General features: G+C 38.0%; 1 pseudogene; it reads right to left on the bottom strand.

Annotated features, from left to right (window-relative positions):
* Window positions 1-15,102: 15,102 nt before the first annotated feature.
* LOC131162664 (serine/threonine-protein kinase D6PKL2-like) lies at window positions 15,103-25,852 on the bottom strand (annotated as a pseudogene).
* Between the last annotated feature and the right edge of the window lie 1,817 nt (window positions 25,853-27,669).

Consider the following 27,669-nt stretch of genomic DNA (forward strand, 5'->3'; position numbering starts at 1 on the left):
TCAAGACTATTAGGGCCTTTGACATGAATGACCAGGAAGAATGCCAGATTTGTATGGGATTATGAATGCCACTAGAGCTTCCAGAAATTAAAGCAGCTGCTCGTCACTGCACCACCACTGACGATTCCATCGAGGGGTGATGGCTATGTAATTTACAATGACGCATCTTTGAAAGGGCTCGGCTGTGTATTGATGCAGCATGGTAGGAATGTAGCTTATGCCTCCTGATAGTTGAAAGGGTATGAAAAGAACTACCCTGCCCATGACCTGGAATTGATTGCAGTAGTACATGCGTTAAAGATTTGGAGACATTACTTGTACGGTGAGAGATGTGAGATATTCTATCATAAAAGTTTGAAATACTTTTTCACTCAGAAGGAGCTGAATATGAGATAGATGAGGTGGTTGGAGCTTATTAAAGATCATGACTACACTATCAGTCACCATCCAAGGAAAGAAAACGTGGTAGTTGATGCTCAAAGCAGGAAATCAGTTTGACCAGCACTGGCAGCTATGGAGGTTCAGCATCTGATCCAAATGGAACTAGAGAGACTCGGTGCAGAGTTGGTAGAGAGTGATCCTCAGACATTTATTGCCAACTTAGTGGTGCAACCTACATTATCGAAAAGGATTAAAGTTGCTCAGAAAGTGGACACAGAATTCGCAGAGGTAACAGCCAGAGTACAGGGTGGTCAGGGAAAGGAGTTTAGTATTTCAGATGACGGAGCTCTAAGGTTTCACATCAGATTATGTGTGCCTATAAATGCTAATATCAAGAGGACCATTCTTGAGAAGGCTCACAGATCTCTATACACAGTTCATCCCGGAAGCACAAAAATGCATAGGGACCTTTGGGAATTTTTTTGGTGGAGCAGCATGAAAAGGGAGATTGCCGAGTTTGTAGCACAATGCTTGACATGCCAGTAGGTTAAGGCTAAGAACCAGAGACCGGTGGGTCAGTTGCAGCCACTTTTCATTCCGGAGTGGAAGTGGGATCACATGTCTATTGATTTTCTTACGAGGCTACCGTCAGCATTGCACAGTCTGAATGCAATTTGGGTGATCATGGATTGTCTAACAAAGACCGCTCATTTTCTTCCTATTAAAATCAACTATTCATAGACAGATTGGCAGAGATTTATATTCAAGAGATAGTCCGTTCTCATAGTGTGCCAGGGTCTATAGTATCAAACCGAGACCCATGTTTCACGTCACAGTTTTGGAAGAGCTTATGGGATGCTCTGGGGTCTTAGTTATCCTTCAGCACAGCCTTTCATCCTCAAACAAATAGGCAAACTAAAAGGATGATCCAGATTCTTAAAGATATTCTAAGGGCTTGCGTGCTAGAGTTTGGGGGTAGTTGGACCCAGTATATGCTACTAGTAAAGTTTGCGTACAATAATAACTACCAAGCCAACATCAGGATGGCACCTTATGAAGCGTTTTATGGAAGAAGGTGTCGTTCCCCATTATACTAAAATGAGATGGGTGAGCAGCGAGTTGTGGGGCCAGAGTTGGTGCAGTAAGCATATGATAAAGTTTAGCTCATCAAAGACAAGATCAGTGTAACTTAGAGCTGGTAGAAGAGTTACGCTGATACTCGCTCCAGGAAATTGGAATTTGGTATGGGAGATCATGTGTTTAAGAAAAAAGCTCCATTAAAATGAGTTATGAGATTTGGAAGGAAGGGTAAGCTTAGCCCTAGATTTATTGGCTTGTTTAAGATTCTTGAGAGAGTGGGGTCAATTGCATACAAACTAGCCTTACCACCTATTTTTCCCAGAATACACGACGTATTCCATGTTTTCATGTTAAGTAAATATGTCCTAGACCCCTCCCATGTGATCAGTTATGGTGAGTTAGAGCTCAGGGATACATTGGCGTATGAGGAGGTACTAGTGTAAATTCTAGATAGGAAAGATTAGCAATTGTACAATAAGAAGAGTCCTTTAGTAAAAGTCCTATGGAGAAATCATACGGTGGAGGAAGTTTCATGGGAGCTCAAGGAGAAGATACGACAGAAATACTCGCATTTATTTAGTGGGGTTCAACAGTAATTAGGAAAAAATGCAAATAAGTATGTAATGTCCCTTTTGCAAGTTAATTAGTACATGTAATAGTATTTTGGTAGAAGGTAGTATTTTGGTTTCGGGAGAATTTTAGTTTATGTATTTGTAATCTCCTAGGACCTTGAATGTAACCAAGGTATTCCTCCGCCACAAGTGAGGGTAAGTAATAAAATAAGTAGCCCATTTTCTTTAAAGGATGGTGTCAATACATATAGTAAATTTCGAGGAAGAAATTTTTATTAGGGGAGAATGTAGAGACCCAGTGAATTATATCAAATAAATAATAAAAGGAGAGGAAAGAAAAGAAATTTTAAAAGGGGAATTTAGCAGGGTCACGTTGATGAACACGCTGCCTTCGTCAACGAATAGGCTTCTTGGGATCCTTGATGTGGACATGCGTCTCGTCGATGAGAACTTACCGAGAGACTGTTTCCTAGGGCCTCATCGACGAGGCCATATGGACAAGCATTTCAATAAAAGGCCAAAAACTCATTTTCAGTGAGAGGAACACGCAAAAATTCTCTCTCTCTCTCTCTCTCTCTCTCTCTCTCTCTCTCTAACTTCGTTTCTCTCTCATTCTCTCTAGAAATTTGGCCTCATTTCACGCCGGTTTGACTATCTGAAGTCGCCACATTACTCCTGAGAAGATTCTTTTCGTATCTGTTGGAGTAGATCATTGGTTGGGCCAATTTGGGTACCATCCCAAAATTTGGGTAAGTTAACTATTTTATGTTTTATAAGGTATATGGTGTTTCTGGACTGAAGGAAATGTGTTGGGTGAAATAATATCAGTTCAGTCAATGTGGTTTCAGTGTAGTGCTGTAGACATCCCCTTAGTCTTACCAGTAAAGAGTATGGGAGATAGATAGTCGATGTGGTTTCAGTATAGTGTTGTAGACATTCCCTTAGTAGTCTGGACCAAGATGGGGTGGGCCCATCATACTTACAGACACATTTGACTTGGTAGTGGTCGGCCAACCATTGTCAAGTCCAACCTTCGGGCTGCACAACCCAATCATGGTAGGTAATACATGACATCAACTAGCTATCTATCCTGGGTAATATTTCAGTACTATCACTTATATGAGATGATTTTATAATATCTGAAATTCAGTATGATTTAATATGATCATGATTATGTATGTTTTACCAGTATTGTATCGCCAGTTTTAGACATGCATTATGTATTGTTTATCTATTTTAGTATGAATATACTCATACCACCACACAACTGATATTAGTTTATTTCCATTACTGAGAGGTGTCTCGCCCCATCTTATAAAAAATTTCAAGGAATCCAGATAGATAGGCAGACCAAGCTTCACGTCAGTAGAGGTAGTTCATACTATCTTGGTAGGAGGGTGAGTTAATGAGTTAGGGTCAAATGGTGTTTGGATTATCATCCTAGTTTTTCCTTTTGGTCTTTTGGAGGAATGCGTATCCATATTTATAGAAATGTTATGGATTGTAGTAAAACTCTGGTCCTATTTGTTGTGAATGTAATATACGTTTTTCGTTGTTAGGGTGTCCGCTGTGTATATCAGGTGCATCCCCGACACTTAGGGGTTCAAGTTAATTTTTTTATGTTGGTATCAGCGTTATTATTAAGAATGATATTTATGTATATGAGAAAAAAAAAGTTATGGTAAAATAGGCAGGTCGTAACAAATATGCTCAACCAAATAATGCACTCACATACGATAGAATATTAAGTTCAAGTGACATTTTGTTAACCACTGTGTTTACTCTCAATACAAGATATATAAATTTGTGTATGTGAGAGTGAGACTTTTGATCTTAATCTAATATGCTTCTTGTATGAATAATCAAACAGCCTCTACACCCTAAATAAATATCACAAAAATATTTGTCAAATATAGAGCATAGTAGATAATAGGGTTTTAAGCTTGCTAAAGTTATTTTCGTCAAAGCACAAATCAAGCTTATGAATCTTGTAATGAGGATGCAAGATCTTAAGCCATGTAAGGGTTTTTCCCAATCAAATATTTATGAATGAAATATTATGGGAAAAACCTTAAGCAACTCTCCAAAAATCATTACACTATGAAATATAAACAAGGGAAAGTGTGATCTTGTATAATTAGTATGTAAAAACAATCTCACTCAAAATAAATAACTAATGTATATAGGGAGTTGATTTTGGCAATGGTTTTGAAGAAATAGGGAAGTATGGATGATTTTGGCCAAAGAGGTTTTAAGAGAATTTAGGCTAATCTCAACACCCTAATCTTTTGTTAATTTTGCAAATGAAAGCCTATATATAGAATTTGGAAAAATTATAGCCATCGGGGACATGTTGGGTATTTTTGAAAATGATTAAGTGAGTTTAATTAAAAATAATTTAGATTTACCTTGGTAAAATTTTTGCCACCCGAGAGGGTTGGTCAACCAATTTCATGCTTTGGTCGATCATTGTGCTCAGTTCGGTCGACCAGGACGTTTTTAAACAAAGAACTTGGTCAACCAATCAAAGGCGATTCTGAATCCTCCGAGGTTCGGTTTACCAGACTAAGTTTGATTGACCGAACTTTATGATCTTTAGTCGACCAAGTCGTTTTAAACTTGGTGGTTCGGTCAACCAGGACATTAGAACTTCCCACGTGTCCATTCGATTGACCAAGGCATTGCTTTACATTTTTGGTCAGTCGAATGGAGGGTCAAACTGTTGACCCTAGGGAGGTTTGCTCGACTGAAGGGCCCTGAGTACTAGTGTTCGGTCGACGAAACATGCCAATTTTGGACATTTCGGTCATTTTCCTCTTATGCAATATCCCTAATCACATGATAAGCAGTTCTAAGTTAAAAGGGAACTTTTTCATGTAGAGTTGTGTATCCTAAGGTCAGTTTAAGGCCTTTTAAGCTTATACCCTATCATACATGACACGCAAATAATACAGTCCATTATTACAAACCCGAAATCGAAATGCAATTTACAATGAACTAAAAAAATCTTCAGTTTTCATGCCCTTCACTCAATCAGGTTTGTCAGGTGAATGTATATAATCCGTCTTGGCCTCTATGTTCCCTGTCCCTTAAGTGTGATCTCAATCATAGACCTGTGCACATGCTAAATACACACATAAGAATATAGTATTTCGTCTGCATCAAAATAGAGATTGAAATCACAGAGTCAACAACGTGGTGCACTTGGTCTTAACCAAGATCTTAAACTGGTTTTCCCCCGGACCAATCAATGCTTGACTGGTTCACCCCCTTAACCAGTTTACACTAGTTTTCTCTTGTTTTTTATTTTTTATTTTTATACTTAAATAATTCATTTGAAATTCACAAAAATTCATAAAGATTCATAAAAATTGCAAAAAAAAAAAAAATCACAACAATTATGGAGAAATCTTCAAAAAAGTAAAAATATTTTTAATTTTTTTTCATATTAAGAGCTTGATTTTAAATTCATAAAAGGGTTAAAAATCATAAAAATTGAGAAAACTACCAAAAATTCACAAAAAATAATTTCGCACCCAAAAACTGTTTTTTGCATTTAGAAAAATAAAAAAAAACCAGAAAAAATATTTTCTCAATTTTCATTGTTTTTGCCTTAATTCCTTTTTTGTTATTTAAATCACTCAAAATTTGGACAATTATGGAAAATTACAAAAGAAAAAATTTAGGGAAATCAAGGAAAAGAATTTGAGACCTAAAAATCATTTTTAACATTCTCTTGAGTTCCAAAACCTCCCAAAGTAGTATTTTCATACTTAGAAAAATTTTATGAATTTTAAACATTTCGAGAGTGTATTTTGTAAGGTATTTTCCCAATTTTCGGTTCCCAATGATTTCAAAAGGGAGGCATTGAGCTCTTAAAAGTGCAATATGCCCCAATTCTGAGGAAATAATTATATAGTATTTATTTTGTGCAATTTCTTAAAGGGAATAATTTTCAAAGGCTTATTAAATTTAATTAGTGGGATAATTTTTAATTAATTAGGTACCGTTTATAGAATGGGCACGTAGGGGGTACTAATATCTTCCCCTCGCGTAACCAAACTCCCGAACCCAACTTTAGTAATGCAGTCCGTTCCTATCCTTAATTGGTAGTAATCAAGTGTTCTAACCACACTCCAAAAGATTAGTGATGACTACATCATACCATATTTTCCACGAGAATATTTTAAAACCCCCTTTCCACCACATCTTATCTAGTTTTCGTTCAGGAACGTCGCGACAATTAAGGCACATGGCAAGCCGTAATTCCCTAGCCAATTTGAAGATAACTCAAAAAATCAAATTTTGGCACTTGAAAAAGCTAGTCATTCTCCTATGGATGGTGCTAAGCAATCAAAAGTGGAGGGAAAGCTAGTCAACCTCCCTATGATTTCCTAGTGAAGAATTTCATTTTCTATTTATTTTCTTTGACCTTTGATATCTTCATTTGGGTTATTGTTTTTCTGGTCAAAAAATGACTATGAGTACAACAATTCCCTAATCACCAATTTTTATGTTATCTTTGTTATCACATATGCCTTTGCCCAAGATGCTTGCAAAACTAGCGAAGTTGATTAGCATTAAAAATTTTTGATTATTCACATTGTATTGAACATTCTAGTCAAGATAATAAGAAACAAATGAAAGAATATATAACAAGAAAAACTACCATTTTAGGATGTAAGCTCCACAGATGTTAGTTCTTGGCCTTAATGGAGAAAATGGGAAAGTTGGGTTGTCACTTATTGAATTGTTAATTCTTGTATGCTGAATATATCAACACAATTCCAGAATGCTAGCCAAGAATCAGAGAAAATGCCTAATATCTAGAATGACATAATTGAAAAATGCAGTAAAGGAAAAAACAAACAGCAATTAACGTGGTTTGGTCCAGGATGACCTACATCCACACAACAAGGGCAACTCTTTATTGAAGATTAAAATCAAAACACCAAGAGTACACCGCAAAAAACTCAAGCCTCCCTCATAGATCTTCTCTTGGGTACAAGAAGTATTCTCCCAACGTTTTATAGGTTTCTTTTCTTTCTCTTTATATCTGATCTCTTGCTTAATTGTTGAACGTATATGCATTGTTGTTTCTGCCATCTATTTATACACCTCAGCTTAATGCCACGTGATTGCTTCATCTTGCCTTGATCTCATTCTATTGTACCAGCTTTACTAATAGATTTGTAACTGACTTGAAGTTGACCTAAGATTGTATGCTGCTGGCACATGATGCTAACTTATTCTAGTTGGCACTTAGTTACAACAAATCTCCACCTTGACAACTTGATTAAGTCATCAAGCCTTTATTGAATCTTCTTGAGAGGCCCTACTCTTCCCTAGAGGGTTCTCAACAATCTCCCATTTGAATTAAGTCCAGACAATGTCTGAACTTCATAGCTAGTAATGCCTTAGTTAGCATGTCTGTAGGATTTTCCTCCGTAGGAACCTTTTCTACCCCAATTTCTCCTGAAGTAATGATTTCTCTAACGAAATGCATTCTTATATCTATGTGTTTGGATTTTTCATGGTACATCTAATTTTTAGCTAAAAAAAAAAAATGGCACTTTGGTTATCACAATAGACAGCAGCCTTTCCTTTGCTCATTCCCAACTCCTTAGAAATTCCTTTCAGCCAAATAGCTTCCTTGAATGCCATGGTAAAAGCAATGTATTTAGCTTCTGTGGTAGAAAGAGCACCAAAAATTGAAGGCTTGCTTTCCAACTAACACCACTCCCAAATACAGTGAATACCAAAACAATTAAAGAATTTCTTGAGTCAATATTTCCTGCATAATCAGCATCCACATATCCTATAATGTCATCACTTTCCTATTCAAGTCTTCCAAGCTTTAGACCAATGCTCTTAGTTCCTTCTAGATACTATAAGATCCATTTAACAACATTCCAATAAGCCTTTCTTGGATTAGCCATGAACTTGCTCACCAAGCTCACGGCATAAGCTAAATCAGGCCTTGTATAGACCATAGTGTACATTATACTTCCAAACATGCTTGCATAAGGTTTTTATTCATGAAGGTTCTCTCCTTTTCTGTTTCGGGTGATTGTGCAATTGATAGCTTGAAATGCTATCCCATTGTAGTGCTCATTGGTTTTACCTTGTCCATTCCAAATCTGCTTAGAACCTTAGCAATGTAAGCCTTCTGTGAGAAGTACAACAACCTCTTGCTTCGATCCCTTAAAATTTCCATGCCAAGAATTTTTTGTGCAGGCCAAAGCTTCTTCATTTCAAACTCAGCTTTCAACATGTTCTTCACTTGCAAAATCTGACCTTTATCACTACTAGCCACCAACATGTCATCAACATACAGTAGTAGGTATACCATGATATCATTAGGTTTTCTAAAGTAAACACAGCTATCATAACTGCTTTATTAAACCCTAAATTGATCATGGGAATGTCAAAGCATTTATACCATTGCCGAGGAGACTATTTAAAGCTATAAAGTGACCATTTTAAACATACTTCTTCCTTGTGAGTTTCATCATAGAATCCCTCAAGTGGTTACATGTAGATTATCTCTTCCAATTCTCCATGTAGAAATGTAGTTTTAACATCAAGTTGTTCTAACTCTAAGTCTTGAGAAGCAATATATGTCAAAAACAACCTGATTGAACTATGTTTAACCACGGGTGAGAAGATATCGTTGTAGTCTATCTCTTCCTTTTGAGCGAAACCCTTGGCAACAAGCCTAGCTTTATATCTAGGTCCTTCAACTCCTGGAGTACCATCCTATTTCTTGAAGATCCACATAGAACCTACTAATTTCTTGTTCTTTGTCTTTGCAACCATCTCCCATGAACTGTTCTTCTTCGACTCCGTCTCTTCTCTTATGGCAAGGATCCACTTCTCTGCATCTTTGCTTTGAATTGCTTTTTGGTAAGTCTTGGGATCAACATCTATAATTTTTTCAGCAACAATGAGGGCAAAGGAAGCTAGGTCTGTGTATCCATATCTCTAGGGAGCTTTCACAGTCCCACTTTGTCTGTCTCTTGTTAGCTTATATGAATCAATTCCTTTTTCTTGTTGCAGCTGAGTTTCTACACTTGGAGCCTCCTGTAAGTGATATGAAACTACTTCTTTCTCCGGTTCTTCTTGCTAACTAGTGATGTGCCTTTGGTCTTTAAGCCCTCCAGCTTCAAGCTCCACCTCAAACTGAGATGCATCACTATTTGAGCTGTCTTGTTTAGCAATGTCCATGGACTTTTGTCTAGCCATTTCACCCTTATTGAAGACCACATCCCTGCATACAATACCCTTTTGTTGACCAGAAGCTTCTACCCATAATTTTTAGCCTTTGAGTCCTCTAGGGTAACCCATAAAGATACATTTAATAGCTTTAGGTTCAAGCTTGTTAGTTTTAACATGAGCATAAGCAACACAACCAAACACCCTAAGGTTAGACAACTCAGGTGGTTTACCATTCCATAGTTCCTGAGGTGTCTTAAATCCAATAGCTGAGGAATGGCACTTGTTAATCAAATATACTGCAGCATCTGCTACCTCTGCCCAAAATGCTTTGGACGGACCAGAATTTGATAGCAAACATCTTACCCTTTTAAGAATAGTTCTATTCATACATTTGACTAAACCATTTTTTTGTGGTGTGTGCCTAATAGTCAAGTGTCTAACAATGCCTTCTTGCTTACAGAAGTTATTAAATTGCCTTGACAAATATTCTAGCCCATTATCAGTTCTTAGCTTTTTAATCTTCCTACAAGTTTCAAAACAAATAGCCATACTTTTCTGGAGAAATCATCTATTATGGTTAGAAAATACCTTGCTTCTCTATGATATGGAACCTTTGCTGGCCCCTACAAGTCCAAGTGCACATACTCCAATGGTTGAGTTATGTGATGAGCTCCCCTACCAAAGCTAACTCTTGTAGATTTTTCATATACACAGTGATCACAGAAGGGTAGGTCTCCTATTTTATCCTTACCAAAGAGACCTTGTTTTTCTAGTTCTAGGAGTCCTTCATGACTTATGTGACTAAGCCTTATGTGCCAAAGATTTTTAGTTTTTCATGTTCACACAGTGCACTAGAAACCTCACCACACATAGTCTTACCTGTCAAGGTGTACAACCCATTGTTAAGTCTACCCTTCAACACTATTAAGGAGCCTTTAGATACCTTTAAAACCCCTGATTCAGATTTAAAGGTGTAGCCCAACTGATCTAGCATTCCTAGGGAGATTAGGTTTCTTTTAAGGTTTGGTTATATCTAACTTCTTGCAGCAATCTGGTCATGCCATCATGCATTTTTATTCTCACTGTACCAACACCTAGGAAATCACAGACCCTATCATTCCCTAAAAGAACATGTCCTCCACCTGTTTTAGTGAATGACTCAAACTAGGACCTATGAGGACACATATGGAAAGAATAGCCAGAGTCCATTGTCCATTCCTCACCTGAAGCTATCTCTGACACAGTGAGTACCTTAGCACTCTCATATCCATCTAGGACCACAACAACATTCCCTTTAACAATTTCCCTTTTATTTGGATGTAGTTTCTTCTTGAGGCAATTTCTTTTGAAATGTCCCTCCTCATGACACAAGAAGCATTTAAACTTCTTGCCTTTAGACTTATACCTCGATTTGTTGGTTTTCCATTTTTTCCCATTTATCCCCTCTTCCTCTAACACTTAGACCCTCACCGGTTTCAGTTTTAGATTCTTCCTTAGCCTGCAGCTCTCTAGAGTGCAGAATAGATTGAACTTCTTCTAAGGTTAAAGAATCTCTACCATACATGATTGTTTCTTTGATATTTGTATAAGATGAGTCTAAAGAGCTGAATAGTAATATAGCTTTATCCTCATCTTCTACAGTTATGTCAACGTTCTCAAGATCAAGAATGATTTTATTGAACTCATCAAGATGTTCAAGAATTGACTTACTTGGTTTCATCTTGTAAGTGTAGAGTTGAATCTTCTTATGCAACTTGTTGGCTAGGGACTTTGTCATGTACAACTTTTCCATTTTATGCCAAGCTACAGTAGTTAATGTTTCTTTGGCAACTTCCCTTAGGAATTTGTCATCAAGAGAGAGGATGATTGCCCTATGTGCTTTCTAGAACATTTCTTTATTCTCTTTCTCTGACAATGTTGCTGGCATATTCTTTTAACCCAGCAATGCATCTTGCAGTCTCTGCTGAACCCAGAGGGCTCTCATCTTGATCCTCAAAAGGCCAAAGTCATTCTCCCCTGTGAACTTCTCAATATTGAACTTGGCTATCCCCATTCTTGTTGACTAGCTCTGATACCACTTGTTAATTCCTGTATGTTGAATATATCAGCACAATTCCAGAATACCAGCCAAAAATATAAGAAAATGCCTAATATCTAGAATGACAGAAATGAAAAATGCAGTAAAAGGAAAAATACACAACAATTAACGTAGTGTGGTCTAAGATGACCTACATCAACACAGCAAGGGCAACTATTTATTGAAGATTAAAATCAAAAACACCAAGAGTACACAGCAGAAAACTCAAGCCTCCTTCAGAGATCTTCTCTCGGGTACAAGAAGTATTCTCCTAAGGTTTTGTAAGTGTTAGCTTTGGTGTATTCCCAAGAGGGGGATGAATTGGGTATTTAAAATTTATTCGTAGGTTTAGCTAATCCAACAGCAGCATTTCACAACCTAGGGTCTTTCTATATACACATAAACCTAAATGCGCAGAAAATATGCGAAAACTAAATCATGCATAGCATTCACAATATAACATATACGTGCGATAAATAAATTATGGAAAAAGAAAATGCACACACACGATACGTTATCGGGGTTCAGTCAATGGTACCTATGTCCCCGCCTTGGCTCACCAACACAAGGATTCCACTATAAGCTCACTTCATGGGTGGAGTGGCACCAGTTACAACTAGGTCAATTAGTGAGGCTGACTTCAACCTACAACCACACCTTACCAGGATAGTGCACCTAACTTCCCTAACCGGATCTAAGCCAATCCGGGACTATTCCATAGGGCTAGTCTCCCTCTTTAAGCACACGCTTGGAATACAACGAATAAAAAATTTTCGTACATGGAAATATGCTTCCACACAACAAGCAAGTATGTACTACAATACACACAATATAATCAATCAACTACACATCAACAATATAGGAATTGTAAGCTCGGTGATGTGATTTTGAGCAAACAACACTCAACAATGTATACTCTCTAATATGTTCAAGAGTGTAAAATCAAGCTATTTCTTTCAAACAAGATGTAACAAATCTCAAGATTAGATTAGCGTTTCAAGGATGTTGATAAAAAGATTCAAACTAACTCAAAAATATTTTCCTCAATAAAATAAGCACAAGAGTTTTCTGAACTATAGCTTGTAAAATAATTTGCACACAAAAATTATTACTTAAGGAATCTTGCAATAACAATGCAAAGATCCTCAAGCTAATGAGTTTTTCCTAACATAAGATTTATCAAGTTAAATCTGTGGGTAAACTCTTGATTAACTCTTCGAAATCAATAACAATCAACAATAGCACAAATGAGAATATTAAGCAATTTACAATAGAGGACTAGTACAATAAGAAGTCTCACAATACTTGGATTGATCAAAGGAAGGAGTGTATGAGAGTATTTGAAGTAGTATAGGCAAAATAGGCTATTTGAATTTAAGAGGACTTTTTTCACTATTATCTTGCTAATCCTATTCTAATTTTCACAAATGAGGCATTATATATAGAAGTATGGCAAATTATAACTGTTAAGGACATGTAGGGTATTATTAAAATTGTTCTAAAATCATTTATCAAAATTAACCCTGTTTAACAGTACTTAACCGTGGTAAAAATTATTTCAACCCGAGAGTTTCAGGTGGCTGATCCACGGTTTCGTGTGCCCAAATATAGGCTTGGTTTATTGAACCCCAGCGATTTCCACTTTTGAATGTTCGGGTGCACAAATTTGGGCTTGGTTTGCTAAACCCCATCAATTTCCATTTTTTCCGCATTTTGGTCGCCTAGTCAAGAGTTTGGTTAATCAAACTCATGTGTTCGATGGCCCGAGGCTATTTTGAGTGTGAAGTTCGGGCTGCCGAGTTAGTGGGGAAAGGTCAAAGTTGTGGTTCGGTTGCCCGAATATGATGCAGTCATTTAAGTTCTGCCACCCCAAATCAAGTCAAAATTCTGACCAGTCAATGGTTTGGTCACCCAAAATGTTTTAAACACTATGGATTCAGTCGCTCGACCTTTCACAGTTTTGCCTATTGAGTCCTATTCACTTTAATTGATTCCCTTGATAATGCAAGTGATTATGGGGACTATTATATGTGTTTGTGTCGGGACCTAAAGGCCTTCTAAGGTCTTTGTGTAGAGACACAAAGAATTGTAGCAAATAAATAATAAAGGAAAAGGCACTACAAAAAATAAGGTCAAAAAATAGTCACTACTAGTTTTAGTGACGATTTTATGAGTATTAGTGACGGTTTTTAATGTGTCGTTATATTTGCCATTACTAATCCTTATTAGTGACGAATATTTCAAACTGTTACTAATAGTAGAGTATTAGTGATGGTTTTAATTCGTCACTACTAATGGCGTATTAGTGACGGTTCTAATCCGTCACTAAAGACCAAAGTCCGTCACTATAGATTCTAAACCAGATCGATCAAAAACCGTCACTAATGCTCTATTATTAGTGACAGTTTTAACTTCGTCACTAATTCTCTATCATTAGTGACAATTTAAATTCGTCACTATTGCTACATTATTAGTGACGGTTTTATATTCGTCAGTATTACTAATTATTAGTGACGGTTTATGTTCGTCACTATTACTTCATTATTAGTGACGGTTTTTAAACCGTCACTATTTGTTTAGCAATAGTGACAGTTTCCGAACCGTCACTATCTTTCTAGCAATAGTGACAGTTTCCAAACCGTCACTATTGCACTGCAGTACCGTTACTTATGGTTTTAGTGACGATTTTAAACCGACACTAAAGACATAGTATTAGTGACGATTTTGAAATCGTCACTAATACTTAAATTGCACAATAAATAGTAAAGTATATTTTTTCCCCAATTATTAATTCCTGCAAAAATCTGATTCAAATTAATTCCTGTAAAAACCATAATTGCAATTCAAATTTAAGTAAAAATATATTATACAAATTCAAATTCAAATTCAAATACAAATATATTATACAAATTCAAATTTAAATACACAACATTATAAAAATTCAAATTTAAATATATTTCATTTGTTTAGATAAAAAAAAATGGAAAGTTGCATCCGAACTGCATGACATCGTCCTGACGTTGTCACAGTTACAAACCCTACAAATTAAGAAAGTTAAAAAAATTAGTATATGGTTTCTGAAAATAAATCACTACGTAGCACATATACAGGCATAAAAAATAAATCACATCAACATCAGATTGTAGAGGACGAAATAATCCACCCCTCAATCAGTACACACCAATACAAAGAATTAAAAAACACGGCAACAATAAGTCACGTCTCATCCAGACATAAATCTCAAAGAAAATAGAAACATATGAATAAAAATACAACTCTCCAAACCTCACTCCGTGTGGAGTGGGCATTCCTTTCTCAAGAAAAAAAGAAGAAAGGAGTTTGGAGGCACCCAGTTATGATTCCCTATTGACAAATAAATCACATTCATATTGTATGCCAGCATTCAAGAATACAAGCTAATGGGCCACTGGGCGACAAGTTCAATGCAGATTGTAGACTATTTAAAATCTTGCTTCTTTTGTACCTTGATGCTAACAATCTTGTGTTTCCAAAATCAGACTAATAGAGGAATACCACAAATTTTTTTTTTTATTTTTGTATGGTTCGACTGACAATATTAGCTCTAATAAAACAAAAGTCAAATGTTCGGATTTCAAAAGAGTACAAAATTTTAGAAATTAAAATTAGATTTTTCCCAAAAGGGTTGTGGGCTGAAATGCATTAGCAAGACATAGTAATGCAGGCAAACTATCATAGGATTGATTTAACTAACAACATTAATACAACACAGCACATCAATATTGTAATCCAAAACTAAAAGAACTCAAAGTCCAGGTATTTGCCACTGGACTTCATCATGCCTGTTCCCACCATCCTCTTACTGCTGCTCCCTACCCCGGTGTCACGGTCCGCCTTTTTCACACCGTTGTGAAGGGCCGTGCGGCGCTAGCTAAAGCACTCTTGCTTAACTAGCCAGCCTTTTGTTTACCAACATTCATCCACGAAGCACTTTCATTAACATTCAATCAGATAGCAGCGGAAATAATAATCAATTCATGAAAGCCATGGCAACCAAGCAGTAAATATTGAAGCAAACGTAATTCATTAACAAATCCTCCGTTGACATGTTGTACTTAGCGAGGGAGGCAAGTAGGCTAAGCACGTTGACAATTGCTAGTGAGTTTTACAATGATTGATGAACACTCACCCTCCCCTAAAGAGCTTTCTAGGCCATTCTCACTCTAGCACTAGGAAACATCAAAGTGACCGAGGAGTCATACTGCCTTATTTGGCTTACAATGAAAGAAATACTAGAAAATAACCCTACACTAGTATTTACATGATGGAAACCCATCCCAAACACACGAGATAAGCGGTCATAGGCAAGCATAATGCCCTGAACAAGCTTAGCCCGTGACATTCTCCCCCACTTATGCGGTCGACGTCCTCGTAGACTTTTGGCGGTAGGTACACTTCAAATTTGTCCACGAATAGTTGAATATCTTCCGCAGAAATCCAGCTGATTTCTTTGTCATTAAGGCATTTCCACTCCACTAGGAACTTCTGCCGCTTCTTCCTTGAGGATATGAACATTCTGTCTGCAAGGATCTCTTCAACATCATGTCTATCAGGTGGCACTGTCTTCAACTCTACGCTGTTTGACTGACTCCTGCTCAGGTTGTTGGTGTTGGCGTTGAATGGCTTGAGGAAGTTGACATTAAACTGCGGTCTTCTCTCCTGTTCTGCCCATTTCTTCATCTGCTTAGAAGCTTTCTCCAGATAGGCTTGGGCAAAATCTGCATTCTGTCTCCCTTCACTGGTGAAGATGTACGCCTTAGGACTCATTCGTCTGTACGGCTCGCCCACTGTGTGAGGTAACAGCGGCAGCTGGCCTGTAACAAGCGCAAAAGGGCTCTTGTTGGTTGTTGAGCGCCTTCGGGCGTTGCCACAGAACGGAGCCACATCAAGTAGTTGCACGCCATTCTTCTGGTTGTCATTGACACAATGGTGCAAGTACTCATCTAGTAGCTCTCTGAATCTCTTCATCTGTTCGTCTGTCTGTCGATGATAACTCGAAGAGATGTCAAGGTGTGACCTGAATATCCTGAAAAATTCTGTTAAGAAGTTGTCAGTGAACATTAAATCTTGGTCACAAATAATAACTTGGGGAAAACCCCAATGTTTCACAATAGTCACAAGGAACAATTGTGTCGTCCCCTCTGCCGAACAGTACTTTGGTGCGGCCATGAAAGTACCATACTCCTTCCGCTCCCCCTTGTCTTGTTGGCAAGTGAGACAAGTTTTGGTATAATTAACCACATCATCCCGCGTGTGCGGCCAATAATACCTTCCCAGTAGTCCTGTCATTGGAGTCATTCTCCGCGAATACCCCTTAACGAACTTCCTGCAGTAACCAGTAAGGCCAAGAAAGGAACGCAACTCCTTCACTGTCGTGGGGATCTTCCGTTCTTGATTCATCCTTACCTTCTCCATACCCCTCCGGATACGACCTTGTTCAACGACTTGACCAAGGAATTTGTTGCTCCACCGAGCGAAAGAGAAATTCTCCTTCTTCAAATTCAGACTGTTTCCCTTTAGCCTGTCGAACACCTTCCGTAGATGCTCTTCATGTTTCCTCTGAAACAACACCGATACTCCCAACGGTGTTTTGGAAGGGCGAACACATCCCGCTTCCACTTCATCAAGTTGCTTCCCCAACTCTACTATCTCTCTAGGCGCAATCCAACATGGCCTTTTAGCAGGTGGTTTCACTCCTGATAACAACTCGATCTCTTGCTCCACAGTCCGTCGTGAAGGCAAATTTTGAGGCAGCTTATCCGGCAACACCTCCTTATCCTCATCCAACACCGCTTGGATGGTCGTAGGCTCCAGCTCTTGGCCTACTTCTTTGTCTACCACCACCGTGGCTAGACGTGTCTGCTCACCCTGACCCAATCCTTCATTGAGTTGTATGGCTGAAAGGGACTTCCCTTCGTCTCCTTTCGTTGCAACGACTTGCACCATGCACGAGTGATCTCCCATCAGACACAGGGAACCAGCCGAAGGCATCAACACTGCCCTCGTCCCCATTAGGAACTCCATTCCTAAAATGACTGGATAGTCATCCAATGGCACCGCTGTGAAATTCGCATGACCTTCCCATTGTCCAAGCTTTATAACCACTTGCTTGGCTACTCCCAGAGTAGGCTGGGCTACAGAGTTAACTGCTTTCACGCGTCCTGTATCCTTCTCTAAGGATAAGTTGAGTCTTCCTGCTTCCAACTGCGAAACAAAATTATGAGTAGCTCCCGTATCCACCATAGCGCGAGTACTCTTCCCATTTATCCTCAAGTCCACAAACATTAACCCTTTTGCTCGTGTAACTTTCGGTATTTTGGCCTGCTTTTCCAATGCGTTCACTAACCGCACTGAACCCACCCTCGGGGCGTCATCCTCTTCCCCATCGTCTTCCACTGCCTGTTCTGCAATAGAAGCCTGTAAGGCATTAAGTGATGCTTTGTGAGGGCACTCAAAAACTCGATGAGGACCTCGACACAAGAAACACTCAATTTTACTCTTCCCCTTTCCATTGGGTGTGTTGAACCCTCGAGACGATGAAGCTTCCTGTGAGGTTGATGAATTAGGGTCGGCTCCCCCACTCTTGGGTTTGCCATTCTTGAAAGACTTTCCACCGTTTCCCTCTCCGCCAAACCGTTTGGACGAAGTGGTCTCATCACCAGCGTAGTCTGTCAAGCGTTCTGCAGCCGCTTGTGCAGTTGACAAGTCTTGAACCCTTTGTCTATGAAGTTCAGTTCTTGCCCACGGTTTCATCCCCTCTAGAAAATAGAACAACTTGTCCTTCTCCGACATATCCCGAATATCCAACATTAAAGCAGAAAATTGTTTCACATATTCACTGATTGAACCCGTATGCTTGAGATCTCTCAGTTTTCTCCTTGCATTATACTCAACGTTCTCAGGAAAGAATTGGGCCTTGAGCTCTCTCCTCAAGTCTGCCCAACTATCAATCACACAGCTTCCATTTTCAATTTCTCTGTACTTGGTACGCCACCACAGTTTGGCATCACCAACCAAGTACATGGTCGCAGTATCCACCTTTGCCTGTTCTGAGGCCATCCTCACAACGCGAAAGTACTGCTCCACATCAAACAAGAAGTTCTCTAACTCCTTGGCATCTCGGGCACCCCCATACGTCCTGGGTTCTGGCACCTTGGTTTTGCTAACTCCCGGAGTGTTGGAGTTCCCCATAGCAAGAACCATCACATTTACCTTTGCATCCAGATCTGCCATCCGGGCTTGCAAAGTTTCCACAGTGTGGCGAAAGTCCTCTGACATGTCGCCTATCAAACCTGCTTGATGTTTTTGTGATCCCCTCACTTCATCAACAAGTTCTCTCATCTGGGCCACCTCCGCGGCCATAGTGTTGGTTGACTCTTCAACCTGTGCTTCCAGCACGCTGATCCTCTCAGCATTGTTTGGTGCCATGGTCACTTACCAAAGCTTTCCAAACCCAACAACGAAGGCAATCGAATTCACGTAGCAACTCAACCTTGGGCTCTCACCAAGTGTCACCGACTTGGGCTCTGATACCAAATGTCACGGTCCGCCTTTTTCACACCGTTGTGAAGGGCCGTGCGGCGCTAGCTAAAGCACTCTTGCTTAACTAGCCAGCCTTTTGTTTACCAACATTCATCCACGAAGCACTTTCATTAACATTCAATCAGATAGCAGCGGAAATAATAATCAATTCATGAAAGCCGTGGCAACCAAGCAGTAAATATTGAAGCAAACGTAATTCATTAACAAATCCTCCGTTGACATGTTGTACTTAGCGAGGGAGGCAAGTAGGCTAAGCACGTTGACAATTGCTAGTGAGTTTTACAATGATTGATGAACACTCACCCTCCCCTAAAGAGCTTTCTAGGCCATTCTCACTCTAGCACTAGGAAACATCAAAGTGACCGAGGAGTCATACTGCCTTATTTGGCTTACAATGAAAGAAATACTAGAAAATAACCCTACACTAGTATTTACATGATGGAAACCCATCCCAAACACACGAGATAAGCGGTCATAGGCAAGCATAATGCCCTGAACAAGCTTAGCCCGTGACATTCGGCTATGTCAACAACCCCAAACTTCCCTGGCAGCTCGGTCTCCACCGGCCTAGGCACTTCTGGTGGGGTGCTGCACCTTATCAGAGCCCAATTCACACCTTCAAAGAAGGGATGCTGCTTGATCTCAGTTGCTCCCCTCTTCACCCCAAGCCGCTGCTGGGGTTCCTTCACTAGCAAGCCCCGAATCAGATCCCGGCTCGCATAACTAGTTGCCAGAGCATCCGAAAATCTGAGCTGCTGTCCCACCACATTGAACAGGGTAGCACGGTTCCTTGAACCCTTAAATGGGGTTTTACCATACAGTAGCTCATGCAAGAAAATGCCAAATGTCCACCAGTCTACTGCACTACCATGGCCTTCTCCCTTGATTATTTCAGGAGCAAGGTATTTATGGGTCCCAACAAATGACATGGATCGAGCTGCTGTAGGCTCAGCAACCAGCTCAGGAAGAGCACTGGTAGGAAAACCAGGCTCTAATCTAGGTTTCCGAGCATTTTTCTTATTCTTTTGAGGAAAGATGCATGGAATAAAGCATGATGGTTGGATGCATACAGATGAAGGCTCTATACATGCAGGCTGCACACAAAATGCACCACCGGCAGCCCGTCTTGAAGGATCAGAATTAAACGATGTTTTTATGAGGGTGGGTGAAACTGCACATCTCAAGGAAAGATCAAAATCTGACAGCATTATGTGACCATCATCACGGACCAGAACATTTTCAGGTTTTAAATCCCTGTAAACAACACCCAACATATGGAGATACTCGAGTGCTAGCAGAACCTATGCGGCATAAAACCTGATTGCACAAGTAAATACAATGATTATTCAACCCAAAACCTGATTGATTAAATAAGGACAATGATTATTCAACTCACTAAAAAGGTTGTGCAATACATGAAAACAAAATTTAAACAAAAAAAATGAGATGATTCTAGATCAGCATTAAACATGCTACAATGCAGAGAAGCACCACTAGCCAATACCAACTCTACCAATCACTTATTCACCATTGACAATGACCATTATCAACTGCTTTAATCTTTTCCAGCCCATAATTTTTCACCCATCATCATACTGTTCCGTACAAAGCGGATAAAGCACCTAGTCAGAATTGTTTCTCCTTGGCCTTCTTTCAAGTAACTAGACCCTTCTCAAGCACAACATTATAAACATGTTTGAGGAGTTTCATAGATTAGGAAAGTTTGTTAGTTGCAACAATACCACCTTTGTCACTCTTGTTCTAAAGAAAGTTGGGGCTGTTAACATCAAGGATTTTCACCAAATTTCCAAGACCAAACCCTTCTCCAATTTTGACCTACACACAACATCCAACTCACCAAAAGGTCCCTATTACCTCCAACCCTAGACTTAAGGAAGTCTCTTAATTTTATCAATCTTACTAGCAATCCCCATGGGAATCTTAAAAGTAGACAAATAATACAACAAGATACTAGAAAGGCATGCATGAATAAGAGTAATTCTACCCCAAAGAGAAAAAAGTGCCCTCGCCCCTCCCAGCCATCTAAACGCTTGGACACCCCCTCCATGACCGGATCCCAATAGTTCATTGACCTAAGATTTCCCACCAAAGGAACCCCAAGGACAGAGGCCAATCCAAAGTACCACAACCTAACTCTTGTTTTTATCCTCCAAAAAATATACACATCAATTTGCAGCCAAAAAATTTATTTAAAAAAAAAGGATATAGACATACCCACTTCAAGTTCTGGCAGAGCTTCATGAGGCCTAATATTTGGTCCACAATATGATGGATACCTACAACATGAGCAACAGTCAAAAGATTCAAACAATTTGAAAAATTATACTTCTGCATAAAGAAACTATAGAAGTCCTACATGGCTAAAGTATTTTCAAATGTCAAAGGGCAAAAGCAAATGTATAATGGCCGTACCTAGTGCACAAGGCTCCCACTTTGAGTGGGGTCTGGGAAAGGTGGATGTCAGCGAGCCTTACCCCCATTTTTGGAGAGGCCGCTCCCAAGTCTCAAACCTAAGACCACCCATACCGATCGCACCAAGGCACGGCCTCTCAGGAAAAAGCAAATGTAATTTGATATAATTCTAGAAAGATAAACTTTATATAACTGTTTAGGGTTAATCACAATTTCATCACCCATTAGAGTCAAATATTAGTAGTCATTTGCAAGGATCCTAGCTATGGACAAAGGCCTGCCAAAGGGATTTTCTTTCATCCTTTAGCCCTCCCTACTCTCTTTCATCCACAAGTTGGACAACGCTATTATGGAAAATACAATAAATACTAGCACAAGTTTGGGATTCTCAATTGTCTTCACTATGATTTTCAAATGTAATTTTATTAAAATCATTTTTAAAAAATGAAGATATCATGTTTTCCATATAATATATGAGATTGTCATCCTGAGAAAAAAGTTCTAAAATTAAATGATATTTACTATGGTCAGCAAAAAAAAATGTTGCCTTGAGAAAAAAAAAATCTAATTAAATTTAATTTTTTTTTACTATGATCGGCATGACAATGTGTAATTAAAATAGAAATAAAGTATCATAACTAATGGTTAATAATAGAAGAAAATGTTTAAAAAATTTTCATAAGATCTACATAAAGTGACAAGGATAATTATTGCCATTCATATTATCTCAAGAAAACATCACTCTTAACTGCTTGGCCTGCGCCATATATCCTTTAACTCCACTCAGCCTTGCATCACCGTATCTCTGATTAAATCATAGGCCATCCTGCCTTCCCTCACACACTAGGACTCACATTCTTACTAACCCTCACCCCACCCCCACCTTGTCATGAATCAAACATAATAAACTTTTACAACTAAAAAAGAAATGCAAAATTAACACTCCGCACTTCTAATTAAGTTGCAAATATAGAGAAAGGCAACAAAATGAAAAGCAAGAAAAGGGGAACACATGAATATTTTCCATCACCCACAAGTTACAAATTACTAATATTTGTTAAAGTAAAAACAAAAATTCCTCAAAAAAAAAAATACTAGATTTGCACAATAAAGACATCAATTTACAATCACTGCTTGAATAGGCAAAAATTCATCACTCCATCCTCTTTAAGGAAGGGTGAGCATTCATCAATCATTGTATAACTCACTAGATTTTGAAAATGTGTTTGAACCTACTTGCCACCCTCTCTAACATTGCCTACAAAGAAGTTGTAGATTAACTGCATTGCTCTACTTACCGCTTGTATCATGTTTGCTTTCATGCCTACTTATTGCTTCCATATAATTTTTATTCATTGTGACCTCATTCATGTGGTGAGTTTGCGGTTTACTTTCATCTAACTAGTTAAGTTTGTATGCTACAACAAGTGCAACACGGCCCTACACACGGTTTGAAGTGCTTAAGCCCGTAACACTAGGTGAATGCTAGTCAATAATATACGAAGGTTCATATTTCATACACAAATTACCACGAAACTAACGCAAGTAATCTCCACCAAACACTCCCACAAGGTGTACAATGTATCACATCAAAATTAATATTTTGTCATATTAGGTAATAGCTTATCATCAAAATATTAGTTGGGTTGCTTTATCTCTCTGCCTTCCCCTAAGCCTTCATGTTCATCACCACAGCAAGGTACAATGTAATGCTGGGAAAAACTTCCAGTGCACTAGTAATTATATGACAATACTGTAGCCCTTGTAAAGCCATTTGGAAGCCAAAATCAAATTGATGCATCAAGTCACCGCAATTTTGAGTTGATACACTGGTTAGGGGTCAGTAGTCATGTAAATAATCCAGCATATCACATAAAATGACATCAATGAAGTTAATGGCTTTTTTTTCTCAATAATTGTAGACAGGATTCTTGAAAAGGATGATGCTGCATTGTAGACAAGTAATGAATGTTATGGAGAGGGCACAAAAAGTAGAACCAAGCAATCCCTAGGAAGCTCAAGCATGAGGGGTGGCATGGGAAAGGATTCATATGGATGGAGGGAATCCTAAACTAAAGGGATTCTAAAGTTGGGGTACTTTCTGCATGTGTGTGAGAGAGAGAGTCAAAAGACACCCACTAAACCAAAGTTGGGTATTTATAGGGGACAAGCAAACATGAGTGGGTTTTCATTCTTCAAGAGAATACCATGCCTAGTCTCAACCAACGAGAAAGAAATAAGTTGTTGATTGAATGGCGTGGGGACACATGATCAAGGAGAGAAAAAGAATGCAACATGTAAACTAGGTAAACTATTAATATCAGAATTTTATATGTACATTCTATTAAAATCATGCAAAAGCTTTATATTTTAAATAATATTATTATGCGAACTACACACATTCCAAATCATAGTAAAAAGCTCCCAAACAAAAGAAAAATAATGTCTCAATTGAATAATGATAGAACTAGAAACAAACACAAATCAAGAAAATAATCGGCAAAAATTTGAAAAGCCCCTATGAAATATAAATAAGTAAATAAAGGTGCAAAACAAGAAAACTAATCATCGTACAGACGCAACCAGGTATCATTATATTAGGCATCGTCTGGCATCCATCAAGGGCAATCATCATTAACTGAAGTTAACATTATTCAATTGCAATTGGAGCAAACCATATGGCTATAAACTCATCTCCCATGACAAGGTATATATATAGATAATCTATAATCCTGAACTGGCAAGAAAATCAATCCAGTACTAACATAAAACTCCAAACAATAAAATTCACCTCCAAGATTACAGAGATGGCAGAAGAGACTGTAGGGGCTCTTTCGCGCTTTTGTTGAAGGCCAACTCATGAATCATATAATTGCTTGTCCATCGACTAGTTGAAATTCATCTAGCATCTACAGAAGCAGCATCTATAGATTCATTTGTACAAATGGGATGGAATACAATACAACGTCTAGGAAGCAAGCAACTCAAGCATCCAATATGAATGTGAAAAATAGATGATCCTTTCTTGAACATAATCAACACAGCATCCAAGCTTCCAAAGCTATTACTAGCCAACCCGTGCATGGGAAACTTGCATAACAAAACAGTGTACCTGGTCAGCCACATACTCAAATTTCCAAGCAATCCAAACTTACTCCCAATCAAACTCACGTTGTCAAGGCTGATAAACCATTGTGCAATCAACCTTGTGTATTAGTCCTCAACAAACATTCTTGCGCACTAGCAGCCACAGCTACCATCCTCGTATACCAGCCAACACCACATCTAGCACAAAATGCTTGGTCTTGAATAACAATTTTGCAATTCAACATAGTACAGTGACAATACATGCATAATACAAACTACTAATGACCTAATGTACACATGTCCATTACATGTTGGCAGAATCACCTTCACATTACTAATGGTGTCCTTAAAACAAATAAAACAGATACAACTTGCTCCAACAGATTTAGAATAACTGAAACAAATAATTACGCCTTGGAGACGGTAACAATGAACAAATTGGTATACAAGTGCCAATGGTAGACCATATCGCATCAAACATAAAATAAGAAACAATCATGATGCTTCCCAAACTACGAAACAAATTGAAATTGCACAAATAGTGTAGTGGATTTATCTACAATGGTGGGAATGTATATTGAATATCAGATTAATGATCATTATCATTCAGTAGTAAATTTTACTCTTCTGCCATAAGGGGGTATTGACTATTCATAGGACTTCAAAAGAAAGAGTGACTTATAGTGGTGTAAACTAAAAATTCATGCTTAAGCATACTAGAACATAATTAACACTTCATTTCAATAACATGGATGCAAAATGCTTTAGCTAGGGCTATAATATTTTATTCTATAACATGTAAAATCCTTTTTCTAGGGTTATAAAGAATTTATTCATCTTCTACATGTCTAGCAAGAAGTTATTTTCATATAAGTTGTTGCCCCACTTCTCATATCATTGCTTCAAAAGCAGAACAAGAAATCTAGTTGAAATTTTAAAATTTTCATATATTGTGTGGGGAAAGCATGATTCTAGGCATAATAATTTCATAAAACATTGCTCTTCAGATCTTCAAACTTGAAATGACAATTGATAATGTTGGGGTAGTAAGAGATTGAAGAGAGCAGGTTAAAAAGCTTGTTTTCTAAATTTTAACAAGATGGTTGAGCTCATAGCGTGCAATTAAAGATAACTGCAATTCTCATTTTATTTTATGTTCATAAAGAGTATCTTTGGTTGAGAAAATAACATATATGGTTTAAAAACATATAATCAATAATCACAATTCTGAAAAAAAATTACTTATAAATTAAAATCGTAGTGTTGATTTTATTTTTATTTTTTTCTGTGAAATATTAACGACTTCAAATAAACAATGCTTTAGGCAGTGAGTACCTTTCATAGAAGATTGAACCTCACTGGTGAGAGAACCATAATGGCATGGAGTTCTTAAAACGATGACGCTATTCGGATTTGAAGACATTCCTGCATTTTTTATTTTCTATGATCGGAGATGCAGTTAGGGGCGGCGGCGATGGTTTTCTAGGAGGGTTTCATAGGCGGCGACGAAGTAATGGAGTGGGACGGTGGGAATGGAGGGAGGAGCAGAATGGAAGTTGGGGAAAGAAGAGACCGCGCAAGGGAGAAGGAGGCGGGAGGAGAAAGAAAAAATTTGGGAAAAGTGTGGGAAATTAAGATTTCGAGCATTAGTGACGATTTCAAAACTGTCACTAATACCCCCTTATTAGTGACGGTTCTCCCAAACCGTCACTAATACCCTTAACTATTTCTTTTTAAAAAATTTTTAAATAAAAACACTAGTAGTGACGGTTTCAAAACCGTCACTAATGCCCTTTTATTAGTGACGGTTCTCCCAAACCATCATTAATACCCTTAACTATTTTTTTTTAAAAAAAATTTAAATAAAAACACTAGTAGTTATGCTTTCAAAACCGTCACTAATACCCTTAACTATTTCTTTTTAAAAATTTTATAAATAAAAATACTAGTAGTGACGGTTTCAAAACCGTCACTAATATCCCCTTATTAGTGACGGTTTCAAAACCGTCACTAATGCCCCCTTATTAGTGACGGTTCTCCTGAACCGTCACTAATACCCTTAACTATTTCATTTTTAGTATTTTTTAAATAAAAACAATAGTAGTGACGGTTTCAAAACCGTCACTAATACCACAGAATCGTCGTTAATATTTTCTCGAAAAATTTTTGCGCGAAAATTATTTACCGCGCTATTTTTAGTGACGAAAGTATTAGTAACAGTTTAAAAATCGTCACTAATAGTGTCGTATTAGTGACGACTGCTAAAACTGTCACTAATGCTTAGACTATTAGTGACGGTTCTTAAAAACCGTCACTAATACCAACTTTTAGTGACGAATTTGAATTTGTCACTAATACTTTCGTCATTAAAAACCAATTCTTTTGTAGTGAGGAGAGAAACGAATTTTTCAAAAGAGACTTAGCAGGGTCTCGTCGACGAACGTAGAGTGCTCGTCGACGAGAACTAGTGTCTCGTTGACAAGAACTTACTAAGAGAGGTTTAGTGGAGCCTGAATTTCGTTGATGAGGGTTACGAGTTTGTCGATGAACTTTCTTTCATGGATTCGTCAACGAATCCGCACCTTATAAAAACATCAACCTCGGGATTTCAGCGAAATTTTCATACAGCCAGTTTCTCTCTCTCTAAAATCGACTCCCCCACCTTCTCTTTAGAATTTCAGCTTCGTTGAAGCTCGGATCAATGATCGGAAGCTGCCACACTACTCCTATAAAGATTCTCTTCACGTCTGTTGGAGTAGTTCGTTGGTTAGTCCAACTTGGGCACCATCCCAAAATCTGGGTAAATTGGTTATTTTATGTTTTATATGGTATTTGGCATTTCTGTACTAAGGAAAGTGTAGCAAATGGAATAATACTGAAGTTTTGTTTGGAAAAATGTAAGTTTCAGGGTGTTAAGTTGGGAACACTGTGGGTGTAGATTTGGATTAAATTGTGAGCATCTCAATAAGTTAGGTAAGGAAAATAAATTATAATAGGTATTTTGTGAAATACTTGGTGAATTATATATGAAATGAATTATTATATTTTTCCCTGAAATTATTATATGATTAACAAATGAAATTTGTGTGGCATATGATTTCATGAAAATGACAAAATGTTAATTGTGATTTTTGGATAATAAGGAAATAGGGTAAAAGGATGTATAGAAATGATTTTTATGAAAACGGTGAAGGTATGAAATGCTGATATTTGTGAATATATAGAAATGTAGAAAATATC

Source organism: Malania oleifera, chromosome 8 (genome assembly GCF_029873635.1).
Source record: "Malania oleifera isolate guangnan ecotype guangnan chromosome 8, ASM2987363v1, whole genome shotgun sequence".
NCBI lineage: Eukaryota > Viridiplantae > Streptophyta > Magnoliopsida > Santalales > Ximeniaceae > Malania > Malania oleifera.